Raw genomic sequence first — 13,435 nt, 5'->3', positions numbered from 1 at the left:
CGAAATGCCGCTCAACTGGTGAATGAAAAAAACTATTATGCATCCACATAAAAGAATACTACTCAGTAACAAAAAGGAATGAACTTGTGCAAAAACAAAATCTCATATAAATTATGCTAAATGAAACAAACCAGACTCAAAAACCTACATTCTATTTGAGCATATTTATATGACAGTCTGGAAAAGACAAAATTATAAGAATAGAAAATGTACATTGATTGCCAAGAGCTAGAGGTGGGGGAAGAGTTGACTATAATGGGACAGTGTGAGGGAATTTTGGGGAGTGATGGAACTATTCTGTTTCTTGATTGCAGAGGGGTTAACACAACTATATTTGTTTGTCCAAACTCATAGATCCATACACTAGAAAGGATGAATTCTGCTGTATGTAAATTTAAAAGTAAAAACAGGGACTTCCCTGGTGGTCCAGTGGTAAAGAATCCGCCTTACAATGCAGGGGACGCGGGTTCGATCCCTGTTCGGGGATCTAGGATCCCACATGCCGCAGAACAACTAAGCCCGTGTACCACAACTACTGAGCTCACACACCTCAAGTAGAGAGCCTGTGTGCCGCAAACTACAGAGCCCACACACTCTGGAACCTGTGCACCACAGCTAGAGAGAAGCCCGAGCGCCACAGTGAAAGATCCCACATGCCTCAGTGAGGATCCCATGTGCTGCAACTAAGACCTGATGCAGCCAAAAATAGATTAAATAAATAAATAGATCTTTAAAAAGTAATAATAAAAGTAAAAATCAATATAAACAATAAGAGCAGGATTCAAATTCAGATTATCTGACCACAACATACTGCCTTTTCCAACATGTCCTGGATGCGAATACTTGGGAATGCTACAATTCCTTGCAGCACCACTTTCTTCATCTGCAAAATGGAGACAGTAATACCCACATCACAGGGTTGCTAAAAGATCATGTCAGTGTCTAGAAAACAAAAGCCACATAAGGGATTTTAAAAGAGAGAATGTAATTACACAGATACTGGAGGAAAGCAAAAGGAAATACTAGGGTAGTAACTGCAGGAAGCAGCTACCTCCTTAGGGCCAGAGGAACAAAGGGAAGAAATCAGAGTTCTGACAGTTTCTAGGAGGAGGAGCCCCATGGATCTACACCCAGATCTTTAAAGAGGGTGGGCGTACCACAGCTGTGGCCGGTCCTTCTAAGGGGATATGAGGCAGGCTCTGGGAGAGCAGGATGAGGCTGAAAACTAGAGTGTCCCTGGGGAAAGTGCTATGGTGGGACCACGCTGAAAAGAATAGCAGCAAGACAGGAATAATGAAGTCTCCCTCCCCCTGCCCTGCTGAGCCCCACCTCCAGCCTTCCACTCTCCCTTAGAGCCTTTGCTTAGCAGAACCTGCCCAGAAGCCAGCTGACTAGGAGCCATGGAGTTCACCGGGCCGGGCATCCAAAGGTAGAGCATAGACTGGTGGGTCTGGAGCCGAGAGCCTAGCAACAGTCAGGGGCAGGTACTCAGCACCCACTTACTCACTCCCTCATTCATTCATTCCTCAAAAATGTGTTGAGGATCAAGTACTCAGCTAGACAAGGCTCCCGTCCTTAAGGAGCTAAAATTAAATAAGAAAAAAGTCAAGCAAGCTAAGCAGTGGTCTCTGTGGGTACATTAGACTGGGTATTGCAATCTGACAGAGTACTGTTTCCATGGGGAAGTCACCTCCTCCTGGTATCCATTGTACAGAGCAGTAAAGCCGAAACAACATTGCTCTATATGGCATTGAGACTGGCTGTCTGCCTGGGGAAAGAATATTCTGTGTGCTTTCCTGGCATCCCTGGGTCACTATGAGATGGGCAGGATCCGATAACTTGAGTTGCCTAGAAGGAGTCCTACATGGGGTTGTTAGTGCAACAAATCCTGTTGGCCAAATTTCTCTGGGATCCCAAGGGGTCAGGTCTCTCCTGAATCCTCCCTGCTTCCTTAAACAAATTAATCTAAATGACCCAGACCCCATTTTAAAACAAAGATGAAGTTCGGTTGCTTCTTGCCTATTACATACACAGATATTCATGTAGCAATCTTTATGAAGGTATTGATTTGACTCAATTATCCAGCTTCAGGATTAATTAAAAAAATTTTTTTGGAGTATAGTTGATTTACAATGTTGTGTTAGTTTCAGGTGTACAGCAAATTGAATCAGTTATACATATATATCCACTCTTTTTTTATTGTTGTTTTTTAGATTCTTTCCCCATATGGGCCATTACAGAGTATTGAGTAGAGTTCCCTGTGCTGTACAGCAGGTTCTTATTAGTTACCTATTTTATACATAGTAGTGTGTATATGTCAGTCCCAATCTCCCAATTTACCCCTCCCCCCGCCCCATCCCCTCATAACCATAAGTTGGTTTTCTATATCCATGACTCTACTTCTGTTTTGTAAATCAGTTCACTTGTACCCCGTTTTTTAGATTCCACATATAAGTGAAATCTTATGATATCTGTCTTTCTGTGTATGACTTAATTCACTCAGTATGACCATCTCTAGGTCCATCCATGTTGCTGCAAATGGCATTATTTTGTTCTTTTTTTATGGCTGAGTAATATTCCATTGTATATATGTACCACATCTTCTTTAGTCAGGATTATTTTGATTGCTCTAACTGACTTATGACTCCTGTAGGCAACAGGTCTTCTGGCTTAGCAGCACCTCTTACAGTCAGAAGACCTTATTCCTCATCCCTGTGAATTACCTTCCAACTGAAAGCTGTCTCAGGCGCTGCTTTTAAGGAACCTGACCTAAGACATCAGTTATTTCTACAAGGTGTCAAAGTGAATCCTTAGAGGTGCCCCCAGAGGAGTTAGGTGCCGTCATCACCTGCTGTTGAGGGGTCCACTTCCATAAATGTCTCCACACTAAGTACGGCACACCAGACGTGCTCAGAGTTTACGATCCTCTGGAAGCTGGGCTCTGTGCAGGAAGCTGGGGAGCGGAGCACAATGCACAGGCCATCCTGGAACGGCTAGAAGGGCCTCCATCCTGGACGAGGTGCTTCCATCCTTGGGGGCCTGGGAATTGCTATCCACCTAACACATCAGGCCCAAACAAACTCGTTATGTTCCTGTGTGTGTCAAAGCCGAAGACTTAAATGTCAAGGGATGGGCTGCTTGAGCCCATGTGCTCAACCTGACTCCAAGTGCAGTTTTTGCCAAACAGAGTCATTCTTCTTAGTGGTTTGCAGAGTGTAACACTCTGTACAGGAAATAACGTAAATTTTGGAGCTAGTTCCGAAACAAACGATGGCTTACAAATCCCTTAACTCCTCCGTGCCTCAGTATTCTCAACTGTAAAATAGGACAATAATACCCACATCACAGGCTCCATGTGAAAATTACAGTTAACCTGTGTGAAACAACCAACATGAGGCCTGGCCGGTCCTTTTTTATTTTTTTGATTTATTTGTTTTTGGCTGCGTTGCGTCTTTGTTGCTGCACGTGGGCTGTCTCTAGTTGTGGCGAGCTGGGGCTACTCTTCATTGTGGTGTGCGGGCTTCTCATTGTGGTGGCTTCTCTTGTTGCAGAGCATGGGCTCTAGGCGCATGGGCTTCATTAGTTGTGATGTACGGGCTCCATAGTTGTGATGTGTGGGCTCCATAGTTGTGGCTCATGGGCTCTAGAGTGCAGGCTCAGTAGTTGTGGCACACAGGCTTAGTTACTCCACAGCATGTGGGATCTTCCCGGATCAGGGCTCGAACCCATGTCCCCTGCAATGGCAGGTGGATTCTTAACCACTGCGCCACCAGGGAAGCCCCGAGGCCTGGTCCTTTTTAAGTGACGGCAACACAGGTTCTTACTAAGGGGTAGCAAGAATTGTCTTCACTCCTTTATCAGCTCTACCTGTTTTGTTATCATGTAATTGAGTGAAAATGTTGACGATACAACTGGCCTACAGTGCAGAGACACTTTGCTACACCGTCTGCCACTTGGGACTTCCTCCATCTTATGTTGCTTCTTCTTTGTCCCCTCACCTTTCTTTGCCCCTTTTTCATCCCTCTTCTGTCTCCTTCTCTCGTGTTCCCTTTTTATACCTTTCCCTGAGCTCTATCGTAATGTTAATAGAAAGATACTCTAATCCAACTTTTGGGATCACATGAAAGCATCACAGATCTGCCCCTTGTGCATTCAACCTGTGAAGGATGCTGTCCCCGCCCTGCCTGTATCCCTTTGGCACTCACCTTTCCATGCATGCTCTTCAAACACCTGGAGCACACTACAGGCTCCCCTTTGGCATGCTCAGTCCACCCACAGAACTGTCTGGAAGTGCTGAGGGCATACTCAGGAGCAGCTCTCAGCCAAAAAGAAATGAGAGTTGGAGGATAAATGTCCCAGTTTCCTTGTCTCTTGGGTACATCAATTCTGAGGCATGTTTTCCGCAGTCTCCCAGATGATCCCAGCAGGACTGAGTCCCAGCCACTCACTGGAGAAGCAACCTGATCAAATAACACCCCTTGGATTGCCTTCCTCCCTGCCCATCTTACTTGCCAACTCCCCTGCTGCTGCATTCAAAGCCTTATCTCAGGTTCTGCTTGGAGGGACTGGGGGCAACTCAACAGAAGCCACCACCCTAACCTACGCAATGTCTTCAGTCTCAGGGTGGTCCATGCGCCCTCACTGTCATGATCTAAGAGCTGGGAACCAGGCAACTGGTACAAAAAAAGAGAAGAGATATATAGATTTGCTGCAGGACACCTGCTACCAGTTTTCTTTGTTTCAAATAGAAAACATGATTATAGTCATAACTCACTGGATATTATTAAATCTTTCTGGCTCCACAGGCATTTGTCACCCAGCATTATCTCTTTATTACTTAACCATAACAGTTTTTCAATTTCTCAGAAGACAGAGCAACAGTTCTGTGAACAATGGAGACAAAATTGGCTGATAGGGGAAACATACTGGGAGTACCAAGAGCTCACCAACAAAGGGTCATTAAAACATCTCCCTGGTACAGTTAAGAAAGAAAACCAACAAATTGTTCCATTTTGGCTGATGTGAGACAGATCGGTCAGGGGAAGAAAGAAGAGATTCCTTAGAAACATTCTCATTTTTCTACTCCCTAGCTCTGCAGCAATTAGATATCAGCCAGGAACACCTATTTTTCATTTATTCCCTTATGTATTTATCTCCGGCCAACATTCTCGCCTGAAATTGGAAAGCTGGGAAAGGTAAATTTTTTTTTGTCTACCGAGACACTTAACTCTAATGGTCAAATTTAAGTGACAGACAAACATTCCTCATGATGTAAATTTTTTTTTGTCTTCCGAGAAACTTAACTCTAATGAGTCAAATTTAAGTGACAGACAAACTTTCCTCATGATAAAAATAAGGCCCAAAGCTCCAGCACTGGGTGTACATTGTTTTCAATTCATCAAAACCCTTGGTATTAGCAGAAGTGTAAGGATATAGTGATCAAGGACCTCTACTAGATGTGTTTGTTATGAATTTTTAAGGTTTCTATTTTTTAAATATAGAAAACCCACAGAGTAAAATCATTCATAATCTCTCATAATTATTTTATTTATTGGTAAAATAAATAAAACTAACTTCTCCTTCCCACCTCTCCAACCCCCTCCCCACTCCATGGGGGGCATTTCTCCCCTGTGATAGACACACCTCCAGCCCCTTTCTATGCCCATCAAGCATATTTACACTCACATATTTACATTCACCTACATACTGTTGAGAAATTTTTGTTTCTATCTACTGTATCATGGGCATCCTTCTAAGAAATCATGCATAAACCTATTGCATCCTTTTTAGTGGTTGTATGGTATTCCACTGTTTAGATCTTCATTTCCCAAAGTGGTACAGGAAAAGGGGGAGTGAGAGAACGGTCATGTTCCAGGTCTTGGGTGAGTTCCTGGGACTGGCTGCCAAGTGAGGGTCCTTGGCTTTGCACAGGAAAGAATTCTAGAGTGAGCCATAGTAAAGTAAAAGCAGGTTTATTTAGAGAGATACACATTCCATAGGCAGAATGTGGTCCATCTCAGAAGGTGAGAGTGGCCCCGGGTGTGTGGGTGGTTAGTTTTTATGGGCTGGGTAATTTCATACACTAAGGAGTGGGAGGATTATTCTCATTATCTATACTTTGGAGAAGGGGGGGGGATTTCCAGGAATTGGGCCACACTTACTTTTTAGCCCTTTATGGTTGGCCTTGGAACTGTCATGGCACCAATGGGTGTGTCATTTAGATGGTAATCTATTACAATGAGCGTATAATGAGGCGTGAGGTCTCCTGGAGGTCAAATCTTCCACCATCTTGGGCGTAGTTGGTTCTGACCAGTTCTTGCTGTATCCTGTTTTTTAATTTTCTTTCTTTTTTTTTCAGTGGAAATAGTGGGGTTTTACTGAGTAGCAGGGCCTCGGCTAGCACCCAGTGTGCATGCGCCTAACCAGGGCATTACTTGGAGAACTGCACCTGCGAGAACCCACTCCTTTGCTGTCCTGTTCCGTGATCACGATAGCGTGCTAGCCCTTCTGGGGTGCCACCTTTCCTGTCGCCACTGTCCAAGACAGCCACCTAGCTGCCCAAGAAGACATCATTGAAGGTCCAGAAGGACCCTGTGGGCGGAGGCATGTCCAGAGCCTGGAAACCAGACAAGCAGAGACGGATGCCACCCCGAGCAATCTGGATGACGTAGTCCTGGGCCGTGAGGTTAAACCAGACACCCCTGCCCCAACCAAGGAGGAAGGAGACTGGGCGGAGTGTTGGGATTTTCAAGCACTGGATGAGGTACTGAGGGAAAAGAGGAACAAGTGGAGATGAGGGATTTCTGCTCTGCTCAAATTCCTTCGTGGCTCCCCAGTGCGATAGGGTCACGTCGATTTTGGGCAGCTAGGTAGGTATTCAGGGCCTTGTATGGTCAGGCTCTGCTGTCTTCTCTAGCCTCTCCTCCTCATTCTTTTAATGGTTGTGGCTGCTCCCTTCCTTCTGGTCTCAAAAGGGTGTTCAGTGAGAACTGGTTCTCTGAGATGTGTTCACTATTTCTCATTTATGTGTGTGTGTGTGTGTGTGTGTGTGAATTATTCAAATTATAGGTTAATCCTATGCAGATTTACAATGCATACTAATCTTTTAAAGATTTTAACGTATCCTGCAAGCTAATTTTTTAAAATTTCTGTCCAACACAGTGATCATAAATTTATTTGATCATAGAATCTGCTATTATGCGAATGTCCGTTACTCTACTAGAAAGCATACCCTTGAAATATACATTGGGAAACATCCATTTAAAACCTCCTAGAGTTCATCTAAAGTTAGAGAAGTTCCCTTTGAGCCATGGGAATCAGAGAAAAAAAACATTGAGAAAGACTCTGGGTTGAACCACTCCAGGGCCGAATACCAAAGAGAAAATGAGGCTAAAAATCCACAAAGAGTGATTCACACACAAATGAGCTGTTGGCTGCCTCTGTGGTGTTCTGAGTTGTTTGAGAAGTGCCTGGTGTCCACACCTAGAGTCAGGGCAGAGTGCTGAGCATGAAGAATGGGCTGCTGGTTCTTTTCTGGTAGCTTTTTAAAAAGTTGGGAACTGAAGATAGATTATGCCATCCCCAAATATGTCTCTTTGGAGGCATAAGGACTATTCTGAACAGCTTATTTTGAGAAACTGCAGACACAGGAGAAGCTCTAAAAACAGTATAAATTACCCCTTTATAAGGGAAATTTACATTACCAGGAAGAGAGCTACTATAACCAGAGATAACTTTTTGCTTGAGAGACTTAGAGCCATGGCAGGGCAACCTTTGTTTACTGAACATCTCCTCTTCTCACCTCCCCTGCTTTGAAGCCCCAGACCTCAACCCATTCCTTAGCTCAGGATGGTATATAAGCCTCAACCATCTCATATCTTTGTGGGGCTCCTGTACCTATATAATAAAAATTGTTTTTCTTTTTCTCCTGTTCATCTATCCTTTATCAGAGGGGCATCTCAGCCAAGAACTTAGGATAGAAGGAAAGTTATTTTTCCTCCCCTACAGAATAATCGTGAAAGCAAAAACAAAACAAAATCAGGTGGGAGGGAGACGCAAGAGGGAAGGGATGTGGGAACAGATGTATATGTATGACTGATTCACTTTGTTATAAAGCAGAAACTAATTTAGAAAAAAAGAAACAAAATCAGAAGGAAGACAGACAAGGAGGAAGGAAGGATGGGAGACAGGGAGGGAGGGAGGGAAGGAAGCAGCTAGCTGCCCAAAGCCAGCATAGCCCTCTGCAGAAAGCAGCTGCATGAGATGATGAGAGACAGAATGAATACCACATGAGGGCATCATCTCTTTAAGAACAAAGTCCAGGCCTGATGTTCAGAGAGTGACAAGGAACTCCTTTGTGAGAAGGGGACCACATTCCCTCCAAAGGATTCTGTGGAAAGGAGGAAGACATGGTTGCCTTAAAAGTCCACACAAAGCTGATAGTTTCCTCTCCAGGTTTAAAAGGCTGATACTGGCTCAGGGCAAAGCCTGTTGACAGTGATGCTTGGGGTGTAAAAAAATCAACTAGTTCCTCAGCCTTCAGAGAAAGTTTTAATAGCATAGGTCAAGGTGGACCCAAGGCCATGCTTCTGTCTCATGTTTAGTAATAATAATCATCATAACTAAATTTAGTTAGCACTTACTGTGGCCAGGATCTGGGGAAAGAACTCTCACGTGAATTAGCTTATGTAATCCTTCACACATTAAACTCTTAACTCATTTAACCTGCCCTCTAAGTGGGTGCTAGATTAATAGATAAAGAAACAAACAAAAAGGGTTTTACTGACTTGCCTGGGGTCCCATGAATGAGGCCACTGGAGCCAAGGCAGTCTGGTTCTGGATCTCTGGCTCAGATGTCCGGCAGCTCAGAGTGGGGCTGGGTCTTGCTCAGCCCTCAATGCTCTGTGGGTCTAACCCATGCCAAGCCCAGAGCTGCCTTCTCTACCTTGGTTCATGCCTAGATTTCCTTGTTTTGCTATTGGTCACTGTTATTTTCCTTGGCTTTCCCATGAATGCAACATTTGAAAAATCCTAATGTTGTTGATTGACCCAGGAATTAAAAGGGATTTTTCCTGTGCTTTAGTCAGAGATGGAAAGGGAGGCTAACCTGGGCTTAAAAGTCCAGCATGGTGAGGAGTGGAGTGAGCCAGCTCTCATTCATGGCAAAAGGCCGAGGATGGGGTGAGAAAGTGCAGAAACGTGGGAGGTCACCGAAGGATCATGTAGGGAGAAAGGTCTCTCTCTTACCTCCTGGGCTGGTCCCTCCCAAGTCAGGGAGAGGATGGTACAGAGCCTGCGTTAGTTATGTTTCTACCACAGCCTGATTCTACCCCAGGTTTCCTTTTTTTTTTTTTTGAGGGATAGTTTATTTATGATATTATATAAGTTTTAGGTGACTATATTGTCTTTTTAAGAACCTTGGAGCATTCACAAAAGTTAACCATCTATTAGTCCTCAAAAAAAGAAAATCAACAAAGCCCAAGATGTAGAAATAGCACAGATAAAATCCTCTGATCAAAAGGGGAAGAACACCCTAGAAATATATATATATATATATATATATATATATATATATATATTTTTTTTTTCCTGCGGTATGCGGGCCTCTCACTGTTGTGGCCTCTCCTGTTGCAGAGCACAGGCTCCGGATGCACAGGCCCAGTGGCCATGGCTCACAGCCCCAGCTGCTCCGCAGCATGTGGGATCTTCCCGGACCGGGGCATGAACCCGTGTCCCCTGCATCGGCAGGCGGACTCTCAACCACTGCGCCTCCAGGGAAGCCCTAGCAATATTTTTACAACTTCCTTAACAACTCTTGGAACAAAAAGGAAATCAAAACCAAAATTACACAATTGATTTCTTAAAAATAACAAAAGAGCACATATCAGTTCATATAGGATAACCACAGAGCTCAGAGAAAAATATGTAACGTTAAATATTTATGTTAATTGATAAGTTATTCAAAGAAGAATAAAAGTTCCTAATTCAAGAAGTTAGAGGGCACCAACAAACCGTTTAGCTAATAAGTTGTCTAAACAAGACCAACGGTGGAAAACATAAATATAAAAATTAGAATGTACCCCTAGGTTTTCTAGTTGATGGCGTTGGGGAGGGAAGAAGGGAGGGAGCTGGGCGAGGGAAAAACAGAGGGGCACCGTTCACGCTGGCGATTGGAATCTTTCAGGGACTGAGCAGAACAGATCGGTGTGTTCCTGCCTCAGTTCTCTTTAGCCCGCCCACACGGATGTGCTCACCTAAGCTGTCTTTAACGCGAGGTGCTTATAGGGAAAGAAAAAAAGAATATCGGTCAAGTGGACAAAGGTAAATAAAGAAGGGACGCCCTCCAGGCCCCCCCTTCCCCCATGGCCCGGGGGTAGAAGCGACTCTTGGCTCAGCTCCATCTACCTTGGGAGGGAGGACGCATGAGAACCTGGCTGGCGTCTCAGGATGGCTGTAATTCCAGCTCAGCAGTCCCAGGACACAGCTGGCTGCCTACCCTCAGCTCAAGGGCCAGGTCCTTGATGAATATTTTCTGGCTGCCTCAAGAAGCCTTTGTCTCTCTTATAAATGTCCATCCTAGCACCTGTAATAGTTGGTAGCTCTCGCTCGTTTCACAAGGTTGCCCATGCCTATTAAATGGAAATTCCTCAAGAGTGAGAGCCCTTACCTACCTTGGCAAACCTGATGGGTGGTACAAGGTCCAGCACAAAATAGGGACTAATACATATTTTGTTGAGTAAGTGTAGGTGAGCGTGGGAGTTAGTGAATAAGCAAATTCACGCCAGTGGGTGGTGGAAAATAAAGTGGGAACAGTAGCTTGTGTCCAAATTGTGTAGTACGTTTATCAGCCTTCTTTGCATTTAGTTGTAGTTATGTGACCAGTTCTAACCAATAGGATATTAGTCAAAATACTGTGTGCAGCATCCAGGAGACATCCTCAAGAGGCAGACGCATGCCCTTGTTTGCCCGTTCTCCTTCCTGCTGGGTAGAATGTGGGGGGATGTGATGGCTGCAGCTCCTGCTGTTACGACCGGTGCTACCCAGTGGAAATACAGTGCAAACCACACATGAGAGCCATACACACAATTTAAAATTTTCTAGTAGCCACATTTTTTTTTTTTTCGGTACGCGGGCCTCTCACTGTTGTGTTCTCCCCCGTTGCGGAGCACAGGCTCTGGACGCGCAGGCTCAGCGGCCATGGCTCACGGGCCCAGCCGCTCCACGGCATGTGGGATCCTCCCGGACCGGGGCACGAACCCGTGTCCCCTGCATCGGCAGGCGGACTCTCAACCACTGCGCCACCAGGGAAGCCCTAGTAGCCGCATTTTTAAAAGTAGAAAGAAACAGGCAAATTAAATTTTAATAAAATATTTTTCTCATCATACTAAGTCTTTGAAATATCAATTAGGACCAGCCACCCTTCCACAGAGCATCCGTGATGTGGCTATTGCATTGGGTGGCACAGTTTCAGATCAGAAGAAAAAAGCCTTGCTTTAAAAATGGCAGAGCACACAGTAGGAACAGCCTGGGTCCCTGAATATTATCGAGATGCCCCGCCAGCACTGAGGACCTCATCGCTAGACTAGACTCTACGTACATTAGAGAGGAAAAAACTTCTATTTTCTTTTTTTATATATAAATTTATTTATTTATTTTTGGCTGTGTTGGGTCTTCATTGCTGCGTGCGGGCTTTCTCTAGTTGCCGCGAGCGGGGGCTACTCTTCGTTGCGGTGCGCGGGGCTTCTCATTGCGGTGGCTTCTCTTGTTGCGGAGCACGGGCTCTAGGCACACGGGCTCTGTAGTTGTGGCTCACGGGCTCTAGGGTGCAGGCTCAGTAGTTGTGGTGCACAGGCTTAGTTGCTCCGTGGTACATGGGATTTTCTCAGACCAGGGCTCGAACCCACGTCCCCTGCATTGGCAGGTGGATTCTTAACCACTGCGCCACCAGGGAAGTCCCCAAACTTCTGTTTTCTTTAAACCATTGTTATTTTTGGTTTCCTGCCACGTGTAGCAGCACTGAGTTCTAATGGCTTCACTAAAACTGTGTTTGACCCTGTGTCCCCATTCAGCTCCTAGCTGTGATATGAAGCAAGCGTGATCAGGACTGGGACTCTGATATGCTGAGCAGGAAGGAGTCCACGGAAATGGTACCCTGGAGACCCACACAGGGTTTTGTTTGCCTTCCTAGTGTTTGCTCAACATTTAAAAATCCAGACTTTCAAGTGCTGTCATCAGATAACTGGCAATGCCAAGCCAGCCACAATTGGCTGAAGCCAAGGTCCAGGTAGCTCCTTCAGACAGAGCCTGTCGTCTCTGTTTGCCACAGTACTTGCCTCTCCCTTTTCTTAATACTGGGTATATACCTCACTCAAAGATGTGTAGTGGATGCTGTCTGTGACCCCATCCAGTGTCCTGTCCTCCACCTCCCGTGAAGACTACAGTTCACAGCTCTTCCCGTCTCCAAATCATTCTTCTCAGCTAAATGGGGGCTGCCTCCTAAGAAATCATGTGCCCTTTCCTATCAGGTGTTCTCCTAGCTAATGATGGACTTGACACAGGGGTGCAAAAGGCTCACCCTTCCCCATCTCCCTCTGCTTCCTTGCCTCACGGGGGGACCAGCCCTGTGGTACATTTCCTGCTCCAGAGCTCCCCGTGGTATCAGGCTGAAGCTCCACTCCAGCTGAGGCCATACCCAGTTCGGCTTCTTCGCCGGCTCTGCCCTTCCCCCCTCACTCCCTCTCCTGAGAGTGCCCCGGCAGCAAAGCAAATGCACCAAAATTCCCGTACCAGGTACAGCTTCTAGGGCAAAAGCCCCTGAGTCTTCAATCCCTGGTTTAGAGGGAGAACTGAAGCACGCTGAAACAGTTAAAAAAGAACTTCTCTACCAGGCGAGGCCGTATTACCTAGCCAGCCAGAAGAGGCGTGCTTCAAGTAGTCACAGTCAATCTTCAGAGATCAATATAGGCTGCCAGATGGATGGGTATCAGGAGGGACCCAGAATGCATTCCTGCAGTGGCCTGAGAGAGTTACTGTTGTAAGCAAGAACATGATTCTTTGTCCCATACACCACGGGCTTACTTATCTCCTAATTATTGCCTGCCCTCTCTTGGAGGTCCTTCCTCTGTCATCAGCTGGGCAAACAGCTCATCCACAGTCAACACTGTGAAACCAATATGATCCCTGACTGCTGCCAGCATGGGGTTGGGAGGTGCCTTCCTCAACATGAGCCCCAGCAGAAGAGCTTCATTTCTGGGCACAGGATGGCTAGCCCATTGTTTTACACGAATTAGGTCATGTTCCATTTTCATACTCGGCTGGAAATAACTGAATCCCTGAGAGCATGCCTAAGGCATCCAGGGTGTTTATAAGAGAACCTCCTGAGAGGAATGTTATTGGCTGAGAGCCTCCAGCTGCTGCAACTTCAGATCCACTCAGT

General features: G+C 45.5%; 1 long non-coding RNA gene across 3 annotated transcripts in view; it reads left to right on the top strand.

Annotated features, from left to right (window-relative positions):
* LOC132476341 (uncharacterized) overlaps nt 1–7,879 on the top strand; it is an 83,056-nt gene extending 75,177 nt beyond the window's left edge. For all 3 annotated transcript variants that reach the window (XR_009530126.1, XR_009530128.1, XR_009530127.1), the window contains one exon: nt 6,359–7,879. This is a non-coding gene — a long non-coding RNA (uncharacterized LOC132476341). The remainder of the gene's footprint in view (nt 1–6,358) is intronic.
* Nucleotides 7,880–13,435: the final 5,556 nt, after the last annotated feature.

This window comes from Mesoplodon densirostris, chromosome 16 (genome assembly GCF_025265405.1).
Source record: "Mesoplodon densirostris isolate mMesDen1 chromosome 16, mMesDen1 primary haplotype, whole genome shotgun sequence".
Taxonomy (NCBI): Eukaryota; Metazoa; Chordata; class Mammalia; order Artiodactyla; family Ziphiidae; genus Mesoplodon; species Mesoplodon densirostris.
This window is presented reverse-complemented; position numbering and strand designations above follow the sequence as displayed.